We start from the raw sequence: 19,329 nt of genomic DNA on the forward strand, positions 1-19,329 counted from the left end.
CTGTATGCAGCTGTCCTGTCCCTGTGGTCTCCTTTAAATGGGAAAAGTTCCTCAGTCTTTCTTCATGTTTCTAACCTTGGAATTTTTTAAGAGTATACAGGCCAGGTATTTTGTATTAATAGAATGTCCCACAGAGTCTGTCTGGTGTCTCTACACAATTAGGTCCAGGGGACAGCAGGGCTGGCAGGAACACCCTGGGGCGAGCTGTGTCCTTCTCAGTGCATCTCATCAGGAGGCCCTGCTGGTTAAGGTGCTGTCTGTCCAGAGCAGGGCAGTCCCCTCTATTGTGAATTTTAAGTGGTAAAATCTACAAATATCAGAGTCTCGATTTACCTCTACAGTTGGAAATAATGAAAATTCAATAGGAACTTAACATATATCAAGAACTGCTTCATTTCAAAGCCACATGGCAGCCTACAACCATCAACTGTGTTTTTAGACTTTGCCATAGCGATAGGCCTGGCTGGTCTTGAATTATGTAGGCTGTAGACCGTGTCCACTTCAGTCCCAACCCTGCAAACACCCCGCTGGAGGCAGTTTCCTGAGGGAGCACTTCCAGAAATGAAATGACCAGTAACTATGCCAGTATCATAGACTGTGGGGTTCAGAAATCAGGCATCCATATTTCTGACCCTGGCTAGAGTCCGAGAGGAAAACTCAACCTGTCACTTCCCTTCCTTTAGGTCCATGGAGAGCAGAAAAAGGTCACCTGAACCCAGGGAGCTAACTGGCCAAGCTGCAGCCTCCCTCAGGAATCCTGGAGCAGAAGGCGCCACCTTCCTTGTTATCACAGACAGGGAGTCCTCAGTTTCACGCGGAGCCTGTTCAAGGTCCTGTCATCTCTCCCACGTTGGGGGACTGGTGTGCTGCCCATTTTTATCTGCCTAGTTTTGCCCTCCTCCAGGAACACAGCTGGAAGCCCCAAGGCCACATGGCCAGACAGTACAGCAGGTCCCTCCTCGGGCCACCTGAGTACAGGGCAGGAAGAGACATTCTGGATACAAGGAGCTCTCCTGAGGCTGTGACACCATCTCACTGAGTCTAGACTGAGCAGATTCCCTGTTGATTTTTAAATAATTTATAATTATTTACTACATTCCTGTGCTCTTAAAACTAAAACTATCATCAGTAAATGTTTCATTATATTGTTTGAAGCTGGTTCTCCTGTCTGTGGTATGATGCCATCTGTGACCCCAAGGGAGATGGGGCTGGCAGAGGCTCAGGGCTTGTCACCATCCTGATCCCAGCAGCAGACTCCTCTCTAAAAGGGTATTTCAGTGGGCAGGTACACACACACAAAGCCCATGAGAAGCCAAGGACAATTCATTAAGTCATCAATACTCTTGCTTAACAATGAAATTTGACTGAGCAGTAAAGCTTAAGCAAAAAAATAAAACAAAATAAAATTGGAGTTTGAGTTAATAATTCCCATATTGCTCCTTGCCTAGCATGTGCAGATGGGATCCCATTAATCACAGTTGATTACCACGCTGAAAACACACGACTTTCTTTCTAAGGTAAAGAAATCATCTAGTCTCTCTGAGGCAGTGAGTGTCTGGTGGAAACCCCACCATGCTGGGAGATCACACAGCCTAGTGGGGGGCGTAGTGGGGGGTGTGGAATCTGCAGAGAGCCTGTCTGGACCAGGGCACCCCTGACCTCCCATGTGTCCTTGGGCGTGTTATTAACCTCTCTGACCCTCCAGCTCCCCGTCTGTGAGACGGGGGCAGCAGGACGTCCTTGCCCAACTGCTGTGAGCACTTCATGAAAGAATTTACCAAAAGCACTGAGAACAGTGCCTGGTACGTACTGAATGCTCATTCAAATTTTAAAACAAGAGACCTGGGCTCTATTTCTGACAGCCACGACCAGCACACAAAGCCATGTGCGGGGACCTGGTAGAGGTGACCTGCTACCTGTGTGGCGAAGCCCACACAGCCCTCCACTGACTGGGCACCTAAAGCCTGCCCTCCTCCAGCCCCAGGCCACCCTGCCTCTGGGGAGGGGCACCAGGCAAGTGCCTGCCCCACTTCTGGGGGACTGATTCAAATGACCCGTGACTCCGCCTGTGGCTCCACCCAGCCTGGCTGGAGGCACCAGTGTTACTCCTCCTACTTAAGGGAGCCACGGAAGCCAACCTCTCGTGAGACGCTGTGCACAGAAGAGAAGCCACCTGGGTCTCCAAAGGCTAGTTCAGCCCTGGAGCCGTCCATACTGAAGCCCTGGACTTTTCTTCTGGGACCTCCCTGCTTGTTTAAACCATACTTGGGTTTTCCATCACTGGCAGCTAAAACATCCTAACTGATGTACAGTTACAAATGTAAAATTCTCTATTGGAGGCTTATAAATCTAGAGATTTTGAAGAATGATTTCCCCTCAGATCTTTAACAGTAACAATAAATGATGACCACTCTGGGAAACTCCAACTAACCAAAATCATTACTCGCTCAACAAAGCTGATCTCAAAATAAGGTAACTGGGTTATGAGAGGATGTGCCACATTACCAAATAAATTGCCAGTTTCCTATTATGGGATACAAAATAACAATCAATGAGCAAAAACTGGTATATACCAGAGCTTCTCAAACTTGAGGGCATCAGAAGTACTGGAGGGCTTTGGTTTATTTGAGAAACTAACAAATGATTTTAACTCAAGGGAGACTATACACCAGTCTTGAGGAAAGAAGCAGCTTCACCTGGGGGTCACCACCACCCTTCTGAAGTCTGAGGAAGGACAACCCAGGTTGAGAGAGAGGAAAGTACAACCAGACAACACCAGATGCATAAGAGGATCAAAATACAAGCCATGCTCCTAAAAATTCCTCTGTGCCATAAAAGGTCCCTGTGGACCCCTGTGGATTCACAAACAACAACAGTCAGAATACAGGAGGCTCAAGGATGGGGAAGGAAAGCCCTCTTCCAAAGAGCTCCAGGCAGCATCTGACCCAAAGTTTTGGCTTCCTGCTTGTGATTAACCAAATCTCTGCCCTTGAGCCTGAATTTCTAATTCGTACTTAAAGCCAAGGACTAAGCTAAAGTCAAACCTGGAGTTCAGTTATGTCCACTGCTGCTCAACTTTGCATGGAATAACCAAGAAATTGAACAGCAAAGTGGCCACACTGCTGGAAATGCCCTTCCAGGCTGGATGACACTATCCCTCCAACCAGGGAGTCTCTCCACTTTCCTGACTCCCCCTCTGACAATTTCAGTTCAGGTGTGAGGCCAGGCTACTGCTTCTGTTTTTGCCTCCTGCTTCCAAATCTTTCTTGAGTCAGGGAAGAAGAGACATACCTAGCAGCCACTTGCTCACAGCAAGATCCAAGGTAGAAAGAATGCGCTCAGAGGGAATCCTCACATGCCCTAAGTCTCAACTGCCACTTGTGCCATCTTAAAAAAATTTTAAAAAGAACCATCCACCAGCCAGCATCTAAACCCACTCACCACAAAAGGAGAAGGTCTGGACACTTACAACAGTTAGAACTCTGTCACTCTTGTTATTCTATTTTCCACCACCAAACGTACTTAAGGATGCAGAACAAAGGACACACCAATGGATGTCAACATGCTGTTAGCAAATGACCATGTCAATCCATCCACCTCTGAGCAGCTCTGCAAATCACAGTGTATAGTGGTAAATAGGAGTTAGGGAAAACGGTTTTCCATCAAAGTTTACATAAACTCCTTAATTAATTTTTTTTAAATCCTAATTTTTCCTCTTTAAAGTGTTCTCTAATTTGATGGTGTTAAATGTTATGTGAAGTTCAAGTTCCTCGGACAAGGCTTGCCGCTTTCTCATTCTGCAAAAAAGCTACTATCCTCTAATTTTTTATCAAACCTGAACTTTATATAAACACACACATCCCACTTTTATTTGCCAGTAGAGACCAGATTAGTCTGTAATAGTTTAAACCATTAATAGATGATGTATACATCAAACAGAAAAGGGACAGGAGGGGTAAGTAGACTGCTTCCGTAACAGCCTGAGAATTTTCCTTTTAATATCACACATTCTTGCACACAGTTCATAAAACTGCTAGGCTGCTGACTTAGTGTTCTGTTTAACAGATCTGTATTAACTATCAACTTTTAAATTTTTTTTCTACTTTTAAAAGTATCATAAATCCAAAGTGAAAAACCTGTAAATCACAGCAAAGGCCTCTAAGACAACACTCACCATCACTCTAATCCCTCCCGATACTGACCTCGAGCACAGCTTGACCCCTCCAGTTTACCGGTCTTCCCCGAACCTCCTCCCTGGTTCCAAAGCTTGGCGTCAGTTTTGAGGGGCAGAAAGAAACCAAGCGACCCTTCCTCAAGCCCGCCGTGCACAAACACACAGCCCTACACGGAGCTTCTAGCAATGGGGCATTAATACAAGGGCACGACTTGTGCGCCCGAAACATCCGGAAGGTAAGACAGCCTCCCACGTGGGATCTAGACTGCGCGCACTAACTGGAGGAAAGCGGTGATTCTGCAAAACGACTTCGGCAGATAAGACTTGCAACGGACTGCTCCGCCCCGGAGACTGGCGTTCTCATTTCAAAGGATCTTCTCAAGTGCAAACCAGGTAACGACGAAATACAACAAAAAGCAGCCGGTGAGTGCTCTGCAGCGGGACGCAACCACATTTGCAGGAGAGAATCCTGCGGAAAACTCGACGCCAGCAGCAGCTGAGGGGAAAGGTGCCCGCGGTCCTGCAGAGCACAGCGGCAGCGTGAAGGCAGTACTTGGCAGAGGGGGGACCCGGAGCCAAGGCCCCTCGCGGGCAGCAGCGGAAGTCTCGGAGGACAGTCAGCGCGGCGGATACCCAGGGCGGTCCGGTCGTGCCCAGCCGTTTAACCTCATTACAGTCGGAACCGCAGCCCTCCACCCGACACTGGACCGCACGCCCGGAGTTAAAGGTCCGCTCAGTAAAGGGGCTATTCCAAAGCGCCCGGCGCTGCGGAAACCGTCGTCGTCGGTTAAGACCTGGTTTTTAAAGGTTTGGTCGGGCAGCAGGCTCCCACGAGTACGCTATATTAGAGGGGCGACCACCCCCTCCCGGCCCCGAGGGTGACGAAAAGCAGGACGCTACATTAGACTTACCGAGCCTTCGCCCCAACCCCGAGAAGCCCCCTCGGCCGCGCTCCTGGGGGCGGGTCTGGGGAGGCCCGGGGTGGGCCCCGGGAGCAGGCGGCCCCATCCCGCCTACGCACAGTCGCGGGGCCCCGGACCTCGGTCCCCACAGCCGACCCCTGGGCCACAGCCCCGCGAGAAGCGCGCCGCCCTCCCCGGCCTCCCGGCCCGCGCGCGCCCACCTGGGCAGTGGGCGTCCCGCTCCGTCCGTGGGGTGGGCCGGTCCCGTCCCGCCCGCCGCTCTTTGTGTGGGTGTCTGCGGCGCCGCGGTCCTCCCGGCCTCCAGGCACCGCCCCCTCCCCCCGTCCTCCCGGCGCCCGGGGGGCGGGGCGCGGCGCGGGGGGAGGGGCGGCGCGGGGACGTCTCCGCAGCCCTGGGGAGGCCCCGGCGCGTTGCAGCTTCCCTAGCTGATCTCTCCAGGGGCGTGTGCTCTGCGGGGCTTGGCTGTGCACTAGCTAACTCTTGGTCTAGCATCTTCGCGGAGCAACCCGAGAAGCCAGCCAGTCAGGGTTAATACCCCAAATCCGCAATTGAGGAAACTGGGAGACATAAAACTTAGGTTCTCATCTTTCCAGCATACATTCAAACGATAGACGTTGAGCAACCCTAATCCAAAAATCTGAAATCCAAAATGCTACAAAATCCGAAACTTTTTGAGCACAGACATGATGCTCAAAAGAAATGCTCATCTTGTTTGTAGTTGGATTTTAGTGAATTAAAAAATACATTAAAACATTTTTAAAAAGAAAAAGAAAAACAATGCTCATTGGAGCATTTCTGATTTTGGATTTTCAGACTGGGGATGCCCAACCATATGCAAATATTCCAAATCAGAAAAAATCCGAAGTCAGAAACACTTCTGGTCCCCAAGCATTTCCGATAAGGGATATCCAAGCTGCGTATGTTTATGCAGCACCTACTAGTGCTGGGCATTGTCATAGGGGCTGAGAACACAGCAGTGACAAGAGGGGAGCAAAAATTCTCTGCCCTTTATGAAGTTTACACTTGGAAGACAATTTTAAAACTTAAAACCCACAGGAGAGGGGGTTGGGCGTGCAGGAGGCCGGCCCGGGGCTGGAGGCTGCAGGGAGTCTGGGGGTGGCCTGGAAGGGTGGGTGAGGAGTGTGGGGGTTGTAAGCTCAGAGGGAAGGCAGAGGTGGGCGGGAGGCTGCAGGGCCCTGCCGCCCTCGCCAGGGCTTGCCTTCCATTCTGAGCATGAGTAGCTTGGAGACCTGTGGGAGGGAAAGGGAGAATTCAGGGGACCCTTAGGAAGCCACAGCAGCCAGCAGGCTGAAAGGCAGAGTGACAGGGACCAGGGTGGGGGTGGTGAGAAGTGGTCAGATTTGGGATATGTGATATTTGGGGGGTCCAGCAGGCAGGATGTGCCTCCAGATTGTGGTTTGTGGGAGAGAGAAAGAAGTCAAGGGTGACTACAAGATTTTGGCCTCGGCGGCCACAATTACTAATTTTGTGCTGGGTTCTTTCTACGTCTGCCCTCATTTTAATTCTCACATCAATCCTAGGCCATAGTCACACCTTTTTCATTTTACAAAAGAGGAAAATGAAGCTTAAGAAGTTAAACAACTTGCTGTAATTCATATAGCTCCCAGGCACCACGGTCTGACCCAGAACCTGCACTGGTGCTGGCTGGCTGCTGAGCCAAGACCTGGGGCATCCTCCTTCTTCTGCTGTGCACATTTGGTGTCACTGAGGTCTTTCAAGTCATCTGCTGCTCTCTCTTTTTTTTTTTTTTTGAGACAGAGTCTCACTCTGTTGCCCAGGCTAGAGTGAGTGCCATGGCGTCAGCCTAGCTCACAGCAACCTCAAACTCCTGGGCTCAAGGGATCCTCCTGTCTCAGCCTCCCAAGTAGCTGGGACTACAGGCATGCACCACCATGCCCGGCTAATTTTTTCTATATATATTTTTAGCTGTCCATATAATTTCTTTCTATTTTTAGTAGAGATGGGGTCTCACTCTTGCTCAGGCTGGTCTCGAACTCCTGAGCTCAAACGATCCGCCCACCTCGGCCTCCCAGAGTGCTAGGATTACAGGCGTGAGCCACCGCGCCCGGCCTGCTGCTCTCTCTTAAAATCCTGCCAGCTGGTCACCATTGTATCCCACTCCATACTGTAGGCCACTTTGGTCCTGGAAGGCTGCTCTTGTCCACAGTCCCCAAGTCTGACTACTCTCCAGAACTGAAATGAGCACACTCCCCACCTCAGCGGACTCCTCCTCTGCCTCCCCACACTGCAATGAAACTGTTCTCGACAGGGAGCCAATGACCCCTGGACCTCTCAGTGACCAAATCAAGTCGTTTATCTTCATTCCTTATCTTTGAGGCTCTGGGGCATGCACAGCCCACTGGGCTCCCAGGGCTGTCCTCTCCACTCTCTGCCTGCTCCTTCTCAATACTCCCGTGTGGGCTTCACTTCCCCTTCCGTAAATTATTTTTGTCACAGGGCTCTGGAGTTGGCTTTGTGCCCTCCTTGCCTAGTCTCCAGGGTGATTCCAACCTGCTCCCCTGTCTGAAGTCACTAGCCAAGTGCTGACTGTGCCTTCCTCTATGTTTCTAGCCCCGTTCTCACTCTGGTTCTCACTCACCCTCTTCTGCTCCTAAAGGCTCAAACATCCAGCTGCCACTGGATAGTCCACTTCCGTGGCCCACAACAGTTCACACTCGCCTGGCAAACAGGTCTCACACTGAAACACTGCTCTTTTCCCTGAAGCACTCTTCCTCTCCAAGTGAAGTCACCATCTTGGTGAAGCCCATGGCCCTTCCATCTCCTCTGTATATTTCCTTCCATCTCCTCCAAATATTTAGTCGGTTGCCAAGTTCCATGTTCTCTCTCTCTCAGATCTCAGCCACACACCCCTAGCCCCTGTGTTGGGCCCTCAGGATCCCTCCCGAGAGCACAGCAGGAGGATTGCTAAACTTCAGCTTGCCCCAGGCAGCAGCCAGGTGCACGTTTTAAAACCTATGTCTATATCTGCGTTGCCAGCTCACCTCAAAGACCTCTGAGGGCTCCTTCCTTCCAGACCAGCCCTGCCCCCTTTCCAGCCTCATCTCCCACCACCAGGCTTCTCACCCAGCCCATAGGCCATACGGGCCTTCTCAGAGTCCTTCTCAAAGTGAGGCAGATCCTGGGCTTGGGCTCTTTTCCCCCAAGGCTGTGCCAGTGCCCAGTCACCCCTCACTCGGCACAGAAACTCCCCCACCATGTGTGTCTGCTCCCTTTCCTCTGTCATCCCAGGACAGCCATGTCCACTTTTAGCAAGACTTGTATCCCTCTTGCCTTTGATCACCACTTTACTAATTTGCTCTTCTACCAGTTTTTGAGCTTCTTGTGGGCAAGGGTCCCTCTACTCCAGCAGGCGTTCTGTTTGTGTTTGCGGAATCCGGAATCCATCGGGTAGGCTGCTCAGAGCCTTCTCCTTCAGTGGCGCCCTGCTTGGCACCTTCCTTTCATTCCAGATGTGGAGAGGGAATCTTGTTAGCTTAGTAAGTCAGAATTACAAAATGAACTGAGTGCAGTCTAGCCTGAGGAAGGGACTTCTTTACAGGCTGGGAGGATGAGGCACAAAGCCTAGTGGGGAGGAGGAATCAGGAGGAAGGGTAGGCTCTGGGGAAACAGGGAAGGACCAAGGGCAAGTGCCCCCAAGTGGCAAACCCCAGGAGGAGTAAAAGGCAACCTGGGGGTCAGATAAGAGGCGCTCACTCCCTGCTCTGGGCTGAGAGGTTTCCCTGACTTGCTGTGAATGAGCTGGGTCCCTTCTGCTGTGCCCAGGACCCACTGCAGCCAGTAAGGGGCACAGTGGCAGGACACACTGCGCAGAGGTGGTCCAACAGGGGACACATAGGCAAGGCCCTGATTGACTCCAGTCTGTAATCCTAAATTCCCGGGGGTGCACAGAACCATGTGGGCAGTGTGAGTTGCAAAGAATGTCTTTTCTCCAGTGCTCCTTATGGTCCACTTGTGCTTTCATTCAGCAGTCAGAGAATGAATTTGGTGTCAGAAGATGTGACTCAGAGGGAATTTACTGGCTGTTTGACTGTGGAACACCCAGTCATTTAACCTCTGAAATCCTCAATTTTTATCTATGGCCATACCACCCTGAACGCACCCAATCTTGTCTGATCTCAGAAGCTAAGCAGGGTCGGACCTGGTTAGTACTTGGATGGAAGATCCTAAATTTTCTCACCTGTAAAATGGAAATATAAAAAATATCCATTGCAGAGGAGTATGCTAAATTTAAATGAGCTAATGCAGTGGCTCCTCATCAGAGAGAAGTACAGAGACTACTTGTCCTCCACCTTGACTATTTAAAAATTTAAAATACAGGGCCTGAGTCCTACCCTCAGAGATTCTGGTTTCACTTGTATAGGAAAGAACCTTTGAGGCAATCTTGACTATCTCTCTTGTACCCTACATTTGATACATCATCACATCCTGATGGCTCTTCTTTTTAAAAACTTTTTTATTTTGAATTAACGTCCTATGTACAGAAAACTTGCAATAGTAGTACAGACAGTTTCTGTATCCTTCTCAGGTTCCCCTAACATTAGCATCTCACATACCCACAGTACAGTTCTTAAAACCAGGAATTTAACATTAGCAAATAACTATTTACTAAAGACATTATTCAAATTTTACCGGTTTTTTCACTAATGCCACCTTTTTCCCCCAGTTTCGGGATCCTATCCATATCCCATCGTGGCCATTGTAACCCACGCTGCCATCATCTCTAGCCTGTGGGATATCCTCATCGCTGTCCTTCTTGCTTCTACTTGTGCCTCTCTACTTTCTATTTAAACTTTGTTGCCTTTTAATTATTGATTACTTTTGTAATGATCTAGCTTTGGTCTTCACTTCCTTTCCTCAGGTCCATAGATCTCCCTCTATCTCATACTGTTTGTCAATTTGTCCCTGAGCTCCTGTTTACGAACTAACATTATATTCTTAAGGTATTGTAGAGTGTGCTGCACTCACGGGAAGTTTCTTTTTATTCCTTGGGCTGTATTTTCTTCTAGGTTTGGTTCTTTGTATTTTTGCTTCTCTTTTTCCTTTTGGGGGAAGAAAAGGAAAGGGACCGTAGTCTGTTTCCACGGGCCCCTTGGAATCTTCTTTGCCCTGACATGGTTTGAGTGACTTCTTGATTTCCTGCCCATAGTATCTGACAGGTGAACTTCCCTGATGAGCTATGTGAGAGCTAGGTATTTTGTGATTTCTTTTTGGGTAGTCGAGTAGCCAGAGAACATGGCAGGGCTCGGGACGGGGCCAGGTGAGAGGTCAGCTGAGGGGGGTACAATCTTGTTAGAATATCTGGGCTCTGTTTTCACTTGGAAAATTTGAGGAATATCCTGCATTGATTCTCTCTACTGTTTCCCTCCACCCAGAGAGGGTGATTCTGTCACCATGGGCGGTACACTCGGGCTTCAGAGCAGACCCCAATTCAGCATTTTCACTCTGCATGTTTCACACTCTTCTCCTTAGCATCTACTCCCAATCTCCCAGTCAGAAGATAAAGGGAAAATATGAAGACACTGCTTGGGTTGATTCTGCCCATTTTGGAGCATGTCAATGAAAACCCTCAGTGTGTTCGTGGAAGTAAAGGAGTGGGATTCGGAATGTCAGCACACTGCGGCGCCATAGAGAGCCCTTATTCAGAGTAACCAACACCACAGGAGCAAAAAAGGGGATATTGGGCTCAACTAATGAGCAGTCTTCCCCATGATTATTAAAGGATATCCGGGTCTCTTATTTTACTTTAAGCCTCACAGTCATTACATGTAAGTTCCTTAGGTTGCTTAAAGCAGGCTGATGGGGGTGCCCACCTCCCTCTCTCACCCACTGTGTCCTCAGGCAACTGTGCAGCTCTGACTGCCTGCAGAGCTGAGTGTCAGAAGCATCACTACCCATTTTCCAGACATGAGGAATTCTTCTAAACACTCCAGAAGCTCCTAGAGGCCAGAGAGAAGTGGGAGAACCCCACGTTGGGTGACTGGGGCCAGGTCAGTCAAATAATGAAGACAGAGAAGGCAGTGGCTTATTGAAGATGCCCTCTGGAAACTCCTGCAGACCTGCAGTCTGAAACTTTGGCCAAAATCAGTAGAGACCAGGCACCAAAGTTAGTGTGAGACTTGCTGGCGGAGTTTCCAAAGTAGTTAATGAAGAACTTGTTTCCTGACTTTTGAACTCCCTCATCCATTTGAAGAATATAACAGAGTGGAGAAGGAGGAAAGGAATTTACGGGATTTCTTTGGAGAGAGCTACTGCAACCCAAGGGTCCCATTCCCTTGGTGGGTGTCAGGGAAACTACCTCCTTCGCCTCAAACCTAGAGAGTAGGACCCAGTGGTAAAACTCAGAGAGTCAGTTGACATGCATTTCCTGCAGAAAGCATGAAAGTTCAAGGGACCTGTGGCAGGGGCGTCAGGGCCAGTGGAGGATACAGGTAGACTGGAACTCGATTCTCATCTATAATGGGCAGGGACATGGGAGAGAGTCCTTCCCAGGAGGCCTGCCTGGGAGACAGGGAGTCCCACTGGTGAGAGGCCTGCCCAAGCCCCAGGGCTGAAAAAACTAAGCTGCAGTTGGAGAGATCCAACAGGAAACTTTTTAAAAAAAATAATTACATTTAAAATTTTTTTGTAGAGACAAGGTCTCACTATGTTACCCAGGCTGGTCTTGAACTCCTGGTCTCAAGCAATCCTCCTGCCTTGGCCTCCCAAAGTGCTGGGATTACAGGCATGAGCCACTGTGCCTGTCCCCAGCAAGGACCTTAAAAGGGCCTCCAAAGGTGCCCACCAGATAGGCAGGTCAGCCTGGAGGCTGTGGAGCCAACTCAGGACAGGAGCAGGCCCCGGCCAGGTGAGAATTCCCCTGCCCACCCTTCTACCTCTTCCCCAACTTGCAAGGAAATGAGCATGGATTGCAAGATGAGCAAAGAAAGAAAGAAGCCAGCCATCTTTCATCCACACAGAAAGGCCCCAGTCAGTGGTTGTGTGAGAGGACAGGCAGGGTTTCTACTCTGCTGGGCATCCTACCCTTGAATAAAGATTAAAGTGTGGACTCATCCTTCACACTTTGCAATCAAGACTGTGCTTATGATTTATGAACACAGGACTATTTCCCAGGAATGAGCAGAAAAGGCTGGAGTTTTCATCTAGGTTCCATCCCTTGACAGGGAGACCGCGTCCTCACTGAGTAGATGTTAAAGGAACAGCAGGTGACAGAAAAGTTCATTCTGATTAAATCCCAATGTCATCAGCACACTCATGTTCCCTATTAAGTTGTTGTGTAGTTTTCACGTCTACCTGGTGTTCCATATGTGATCTTGGGTGGTTTTAATCTGCCACAGTCTCTGACACTTCCCTGGGGAGTTAACATTGGCCGGGGCAGGATTCGGCAGACTTGGACACAGGAGGGCTGGCGTGGCCCAGCCTTTACCACTGCAGGCACTCGAGCGAATAGTTTTGCCAAGCAGGGCTTCGGTTTCCTCATTTGCACAGTGAGAGTGTCAGGAAATGTCTAAAGATCCTTTGAAAATTAACATTTTTAGTCAATGCAAAACCTCTTGATTGATGGCAACCTCAGTCTGCACTGAGTATATCCACTGTTGCTACCTTTGGCTTCGTGCTGCTAACCATTCCTAGAGGGAGGAGTCAACCCACTGAACTCCCAAGAATTGGTCCTTCCGGGGAGCTGAACATAACAACGGAGCTGTTTTTAGAGGAGCAATGCCAACATCTTATTTTAATGACATCTGTTGGACACTCAGTAAGCCCTGTCTGTGTGGTTTTCAAAGTGTCTTTTATTAACTGTTATTGTATTTACTTTATTGTATTTTCAAGCACAGATTTCAAGCTTAGGAGATGTACAAAAACATGAGACATCCCTAATTATTAAAAACTCACCAAGTGTAATAAGGGTGACAGACGCCAAGAAATAAACCAGGGTTTTATTTCATAGAGGGGTCTATGGATGGACTTGTGGGGTTCTGTGGGCTCCTGAAATAATACGTAAATTTTTTGAGTACGTGAATAGATTAACTTTGGGAGGAAGAAGGTTCATCACTTTTCTTAGACTTCTCAAAGTGCCTAGTGATTCAAATAAAAATCACTGGTATAAAATGAAGTAACCGAACTGTAGAGCTGCAGTTCTATTATTAGATGAGAAAATGAGTTCAGTGGCTCATTTCCTTATCATAAATATCAATGGAAATAGAAATAATAAAGGGATGTCTGAATATGTCCAGAATGCAGCTTGCTTCTTCACTTTGAGGAAACATTTCCCTTCTTCTCTTCCCTCCTTCCTCTTGGAACCGTTCCCTGCCCAGTTATGTGGCCAAAGCCGTACTGGCCCCATTCACAGGTGTAATAACTTATTTTATTTGACTAGCTCTTGCCAATGATATATTAGAAAGTATCATGCAAGCTAGGCTTCAAAGTATTTATACACCGAAGTTGCCTCCTTGGAATGCTCCTTACTGGAACCCTGCTACCATGTAGAGACGAAGCCCAAGCTGGCCCGATGGAGAGGCTCCAGGACCATGTCGAGAGAGGTCAGGTTGTTGCAGCCATCCTGTCCAAAGGCCTCATGCTGACAGCCATCATGAACTGCCAGCCATGTGAGTGAGACCACTGTGATTCTTCCAGACAACCTAGCACCCCAGCTGATACTGCAGATAAACGATTGTTGTTGTTTTAATCCACTGTGTTTTAGAGTGTGTGTATATTTTTTTCAGCAATAGATTACGGAAACTGATTTTCTATTGCTCCATTTATTTGACAATGAACTGTCATTTGCATATCAGCAAAAAAAACAAAAAGTAAAATTTTAAGAAAAACCAACCAGTTGATGAGTGACCTTTTGTTGAGGTGAAGTAAGAATTTTGTTTAATTTTAAATAACTTTTATAGCAATAGTCAATCACTCCTTCATCCAACAAATATTCACTGAGTACCTACCATGGGCCAGGATCATTCCAAGTGCAGGAGACAGAAGGGAACAAAACAAAGTTCCTGCTGTCAAGAGATGGTGTGGAAGACCGCAGAAGAACAGACGGGAGAGAAATCCAGGAGTTTCGTTTGGGCCAGTTAGGTTGGTGATGTCTGTTAGACATCTGAGCAGAGATGCCAATAGGCTGAGGACATATATCTGGGAGTCTAAACCGGCTGATTTGCTCTAAGCTTCAATAAAATGATCAATATAATTCCTTTAAGAAAGAATTCAAAACTATTGGCTGGGGTGCAGTGGCTCATGCCTATAATCCCAGCACTTTGGGAGGCTGAGGTGGGAGGATCACTTGAGGCTCTTGAGGCTAGGAGTTCAAAATCAGCCTGTGCAACAAAGCAAGACCCCGTCTCTACAAAAAAATTTTAAAAATAGCCAGGTGTGATGGTGCATGCCTATAGTCCCAGCTACTTGGGAGGCTCAGGTAGGAGGATCACTTGAGCCTAGGAGTTTGAGGTTGCAGTGGGCTGTGATTACACCACTGCCCTCCAGCCTGGGCAACAGAGTAAAATTCTGTCTCAAAAAAAAAAAAAAATTAAAAACTATGACTTTAAACAGGAACTATGTATTGACTTGGCATTTCCTTCTTTGTCTGGCAGCTGAAGCTATTTTATCTTCTGTGACTTTTCGGAGTTGATCTTATCAGGCTGACTTCCCAGAAAAAAAATCACAATGACATCTTCCAAGAAATCCAGTGGAAATAATTGGATTATTGTATATGTCATATGTGAAGACTGGTTTAAAAAAATACAGTTGTATTCTGGCTAAACTTTAGTTCTATTGCCAGGAGTAAGTCTATTTTTTAAAAGTATAAATCTAAAAAATAAAAAAAAAAAAGTAGAAATCTAATGTATCCCATCAGAAAGACTATAATTATAAAGAAATCTAAGAAAGTATAACTGTCTTAGAAGCGATCATAGGAACACAGTTGTTGATGTTGGCTAAAGACCCTGTTCTATTTAGTCAGACTGTGCAAGTATGTCAATCAAAATAAACATCTATGCCCAAGCAATGTTGAAAATTCAAAAACTCAGGATGATAAGGAGACCCACCATCATGAGAGTTAAGCCAAAGAGCTTCATGAGAAAAAGAAAGTTGCATAATTCAAAACAAAATTAAAAGAAAAATAAGCTGCAGGCATATTGTACATTTCCACCTCAAATGAGCATCTCAAGCTGTGGGTGGTGACTATTTGGGCACAGGATCAGTTTCTCAGCCTTGACTGACATGGAACACAAAACGGAAGAGCTTCCACATCAAGGTGGTAGATGGAAGTACACATCTGATAGCTTCTACTCCAAACTCAACTAAAACTGCAGTAAAGGAATTTAAACATACAAATACACACACACAAACCCACAACAACCAGGAAAACAGGCATCAGTCACAACAAAATTTTGGAAGCTGGAAAGCATATGGACGAACGGCAAAGGATAGAAGACCTAAAGAAAGTTAAGTCTAGCCCTGCAGTGGGGATAGCTGAGAAGTGTTGAGTTACGCAGCAGACTCCTCCAAAGATGCAGGTACTGACACCACCAGATGCTGCCGTCGTCCCAGAGAAGGAAGAGGCCTCTGAATTAAGCAGGATGGGGTAAAAGGTGTTCAAGATACAAATGGATCCCTGTCCCCCCGCCCCCCCGCAACCTCACATTCTCACTCAACAGACATCGGGATGCTTCTGTATGTGGTAAGAAAGAGGGTCTCTAGACTGGCATAGTTGGGCTCAAGTATAACCAGAAACAGAGAGATTAGGTGACCATCTGCATACCACAGCTTCCACCCCCTCCCCACTCAGCTCCTAGGTGCTGACACTAGACACCGCTACTCTGCAGTCTGGGAGATTTTTCTCTAGGAAACCAGACAAACCAAGAAAAAGACCTTGAGACATTGACCTCAGGGGTCCCTCAACTAAGAGCCCACCCAGATACTCCATAGTAAAAGAACCTCTGAGTCCATCCACTTATGAAGAGATTCCAATCAGCATTTTCATTTCTCCTCTCTTAATCATGAATAACTGGTTAATGGGCATTTGAGGAAAGCCTCTAATATGAATATATAGACCAAAATAAACAGATCAGAGAAACTTGGAAGAAATCTGGATTCTGTGGATTCTTCAAAAAACTTAAAAAAAAATTTTTTTTAGAGATTATATTCCATTCATAAAAGAAAAACATATTATTTAAAAAGGAACCTTTAGAAAATTAAAAAAAAAAACTCTTGTAAATTAAAAAAATATGACAGTAGGGGGAAAAAAATCAAAGAAAGAATGGAAGACAAAGTTGAAACAAAGTAACAGAGATGGAAAAATAGGACAGAATAAAGCAAAAGGGAAGGTCAGTAGGACCTCTAACTGATCAGTAGGAGTTCCAGAAAGAGAAATCAGAAAAACAAAAAACAGAGGGGAGGCAATTATTGTATCAATGAAATCATTACATCCCCCCCAGGACTCAAAAAGATTTTGATTGAAAGGGTTCACAGAGTGCCAAGTACACAGGTTGGAAACGTACCCTCACCAAGGCACAACCGCATGAAACACTGGAGAAAAAATAAGGTTCTAAGAGTTCCAAGAGAGGAAAAGAAACTGGCCACATATAATATAAAGGGCTGCAAGAAGACCATGGGCCAATGCCTTTAAAATTCTGAATGCAAATGACATCCAATACATGCTATTAAACTATCGATGGGAGAAGAGAATAAAGACATTTTCAGACACTTAAGATCTCAAAACTTTTACCTCTCACACACGTGTATAGGGAATGTATGCAAGGATGCGTGCCACCAAAAAGAGGGCGTCAATCAAAAAGGGGAATACACAGGACACAGAAAACAGGAAATCTGGCAATAAGAGGCAAAGGGAATCACTAGGATGGTGATATGCACCAGCTGGAGAGGGCAACTAGCCCAGGCTGGACAGGCGGCCAGGACTCCACAGCTGAGCGGACCTTGCCCTCACAGTGAACTGACAGGTGTAGGGAAAGTTAATGGAATCATCACACTTACTGACAGGAGTCACAGGGGTCTCATGCATAGGGATGAGACCGTAAGGATGTTATGCTCCAAGCACAAATGGCTTAAACAAAAGCTTCATGACTCTCTTTCAAATATTATCTTAGCAAGAGAATTGTTTCCTAAAACTGAAATAAAAAATCTCCCTGGGCCGGGCGCGGTGGCTCACGCCTGTAATCCTAGCACTCTGGGAGGCCGAGGCGGGTGGATCGCTCGAGGTCAGGAGTTCGAGACCAGCCTGAGCAAGAGTGAGACCCCGTCTCTACTAAAAATAGAAAGAAATTATACGGACAACTAAAATATATATATACAAAAAATTAGCCGGGCATGGTGGCGCATGCCTGTAGTCCCAGCTACTCGGGAGGCTGAGGCAGTAGGATCCCTTAAGCCCAGGAGTTTGAGGTTGCTGTGAGCTAGACTGACGCCACGGCACTCACTCTAGCCTGGGCAACAGAGTGAGACACTGCCTCAAAAAAAAAAAAAAAAAGATTTATTAAAAAAAAAAAAAAAAAAATCTCCCTGAATTCTATAGTCTCACCTACTTCTATATATAGACGTACAGGAAGCTGCTGACAGCCGCAGTCTTTAGGGCAGGTGGGTTCTGGTTCCTTGGGAAAAAGATAACGAGACTGGCTTTTCACCACTCACCCTTTTATTTATTTTTTTTTTACTTGTGTACTGCAAGTAGTAATTGTTCAAAAATGAATTAACATATATTCCCTAATTAAAAAAAAGAATGGAATTAAAAAGATCTGAGCATCATACATAGGAAAAGTTTTATGAAATGTAAATATATAAAACTATTTAATACACATATATTAATGTTCACTATAAATGTTTAAGGGGTTATTATGGAAATATTTCTTACTGTAGGTTGCAATGAAGTTTGAAAGCAGTAGACCAAGTAATTCTGTAATTGTAAAAACCTGCTTTCCTGCAATACTTACTGAGCATCCACTGGGTCGTGGGCTCCCAGATCTAAGATGTGTGTGAACTGGCGGGTGGATATGTACAGAGTGAGAACACACCCCTCTGGTGTCACTGTTGCAGGTGCAGTACCCCCTCTGTAACCACAGTGTTAGGGAGGCTCCGGCTTCGTATGAGCAAGCCACTATGGGGAAACTTTGAAAAAAATAAAGATGACAAAACATCACTGTTACAACATTTTTTAATTTTAAGGAATATTATTCTAAGACAAAAATATTATTAATAACATCATAGGTTTATTCCAGTATTTTAAAATATCTTCTGTAACATTCCACTCAGAAGGTAGAAAACTACAAAGTTCTTCCCTAAGGAAGGGTGCAAATGGAATGTAATATTGCATTACTGTACTATATAGAATACAAACTGTGAAGACAAGGAAATTCAATGATTCCATTTTTTCCTCCTAGATCATTTTTGCTGAAGAACCGCTCACTTCACATCCTGGGAGCTGTCTTGTTGAGATTTACCACCACGATGTAGGAGCAGCAAACCTTTACCAGTTAGCATAATGAATGTGACGCCGCCTACACCCATCCTGTTGGGATAGCTAAAAGAACAAACCTTAGCATCACACTCGAATCAACCTATTAAGAGAAATCACAAATCCTCCAACTTAATTTTTAAATAGCTAAAATATAATCAAGGTATACATATGGGCACGTATCTGGAACTACGAACATACCCTGTCCACAAATGTTCAGTTTTATACCAAGAGCACCCTGGGACAGTCAAGGGCACAATCACATTTTTAAAAATCAAGAGTAAGCAGTAAACACAAAAGGGCATTTGCACAAGGCACAGAATCCTGTTTCTTAACAGTAGACAGAAAACAACTGGCTAAAGAAATAGGTTAATAGAGGGTACAATCTAGAATTTGATTCCGAGTATAAATCTTGAAGACATAGCTATACATATCCAAAATAGTCTATTTTACAGTAGTTTCTTATACAAGTTATTTTAAAGAAACCCATATCATACTTCCTTTATTAGCCACTTTAATAACCACTTTTATCCCTTAATGACTTTACTTCAAGGTTGGTTAGTATAATCATGAGACTGTGTAGCCTAATGGTCTAGGGAAAATTTTCTGGTTGCAAGACGATACCTTGCTATGGAGCCATTAAGCTCCAAGTGAACCCTGAATTAGGTATCCAAATTGGTGAAACGACATATTTCTAAAAATGTGAAAAACAGGAGATTTAAGGCAGA

At 46.2% G+C, this 19,329-nt stretch overlaps 1 protein-coding gene across 1 annotated transcript in view; it reads right to left on the reverse strand.

Annotated features, from left to right (window-relative positions):
• NINL (ninein like) overlaps positions 1–5,317 on the reverse strand; it is a 113,226-nt gene extending 107,909 nt beyond the window's left edge. The window contains exon 1 of the mRNA XM_069496005.1: positions 5,298–5,317. The gene's annotated coding sequence lies outside the window, so the exon portion shown is untranslated. The remainder of the gene's footprint in view (positions 1–5,297) is intronic.
• Between the last annotated feature and the right edge of the window lie 14,012 nt (positions 5,318–19,329).

This window comes from Eulemur rufifrons, chromosome 20 (assembly GCF_041146395.1).
Source record: "Eulemur rufifrons isolate Redbay chromosome 20, OSU_ERuf_1, whole genome shotgun sequence".
Classification (NCBI taxonomy): Eukaryota; Metazoa; Chordata; class Mammalia; order Primates; family Lemuridae; genus Eulemur; species Eulemur rufifrons.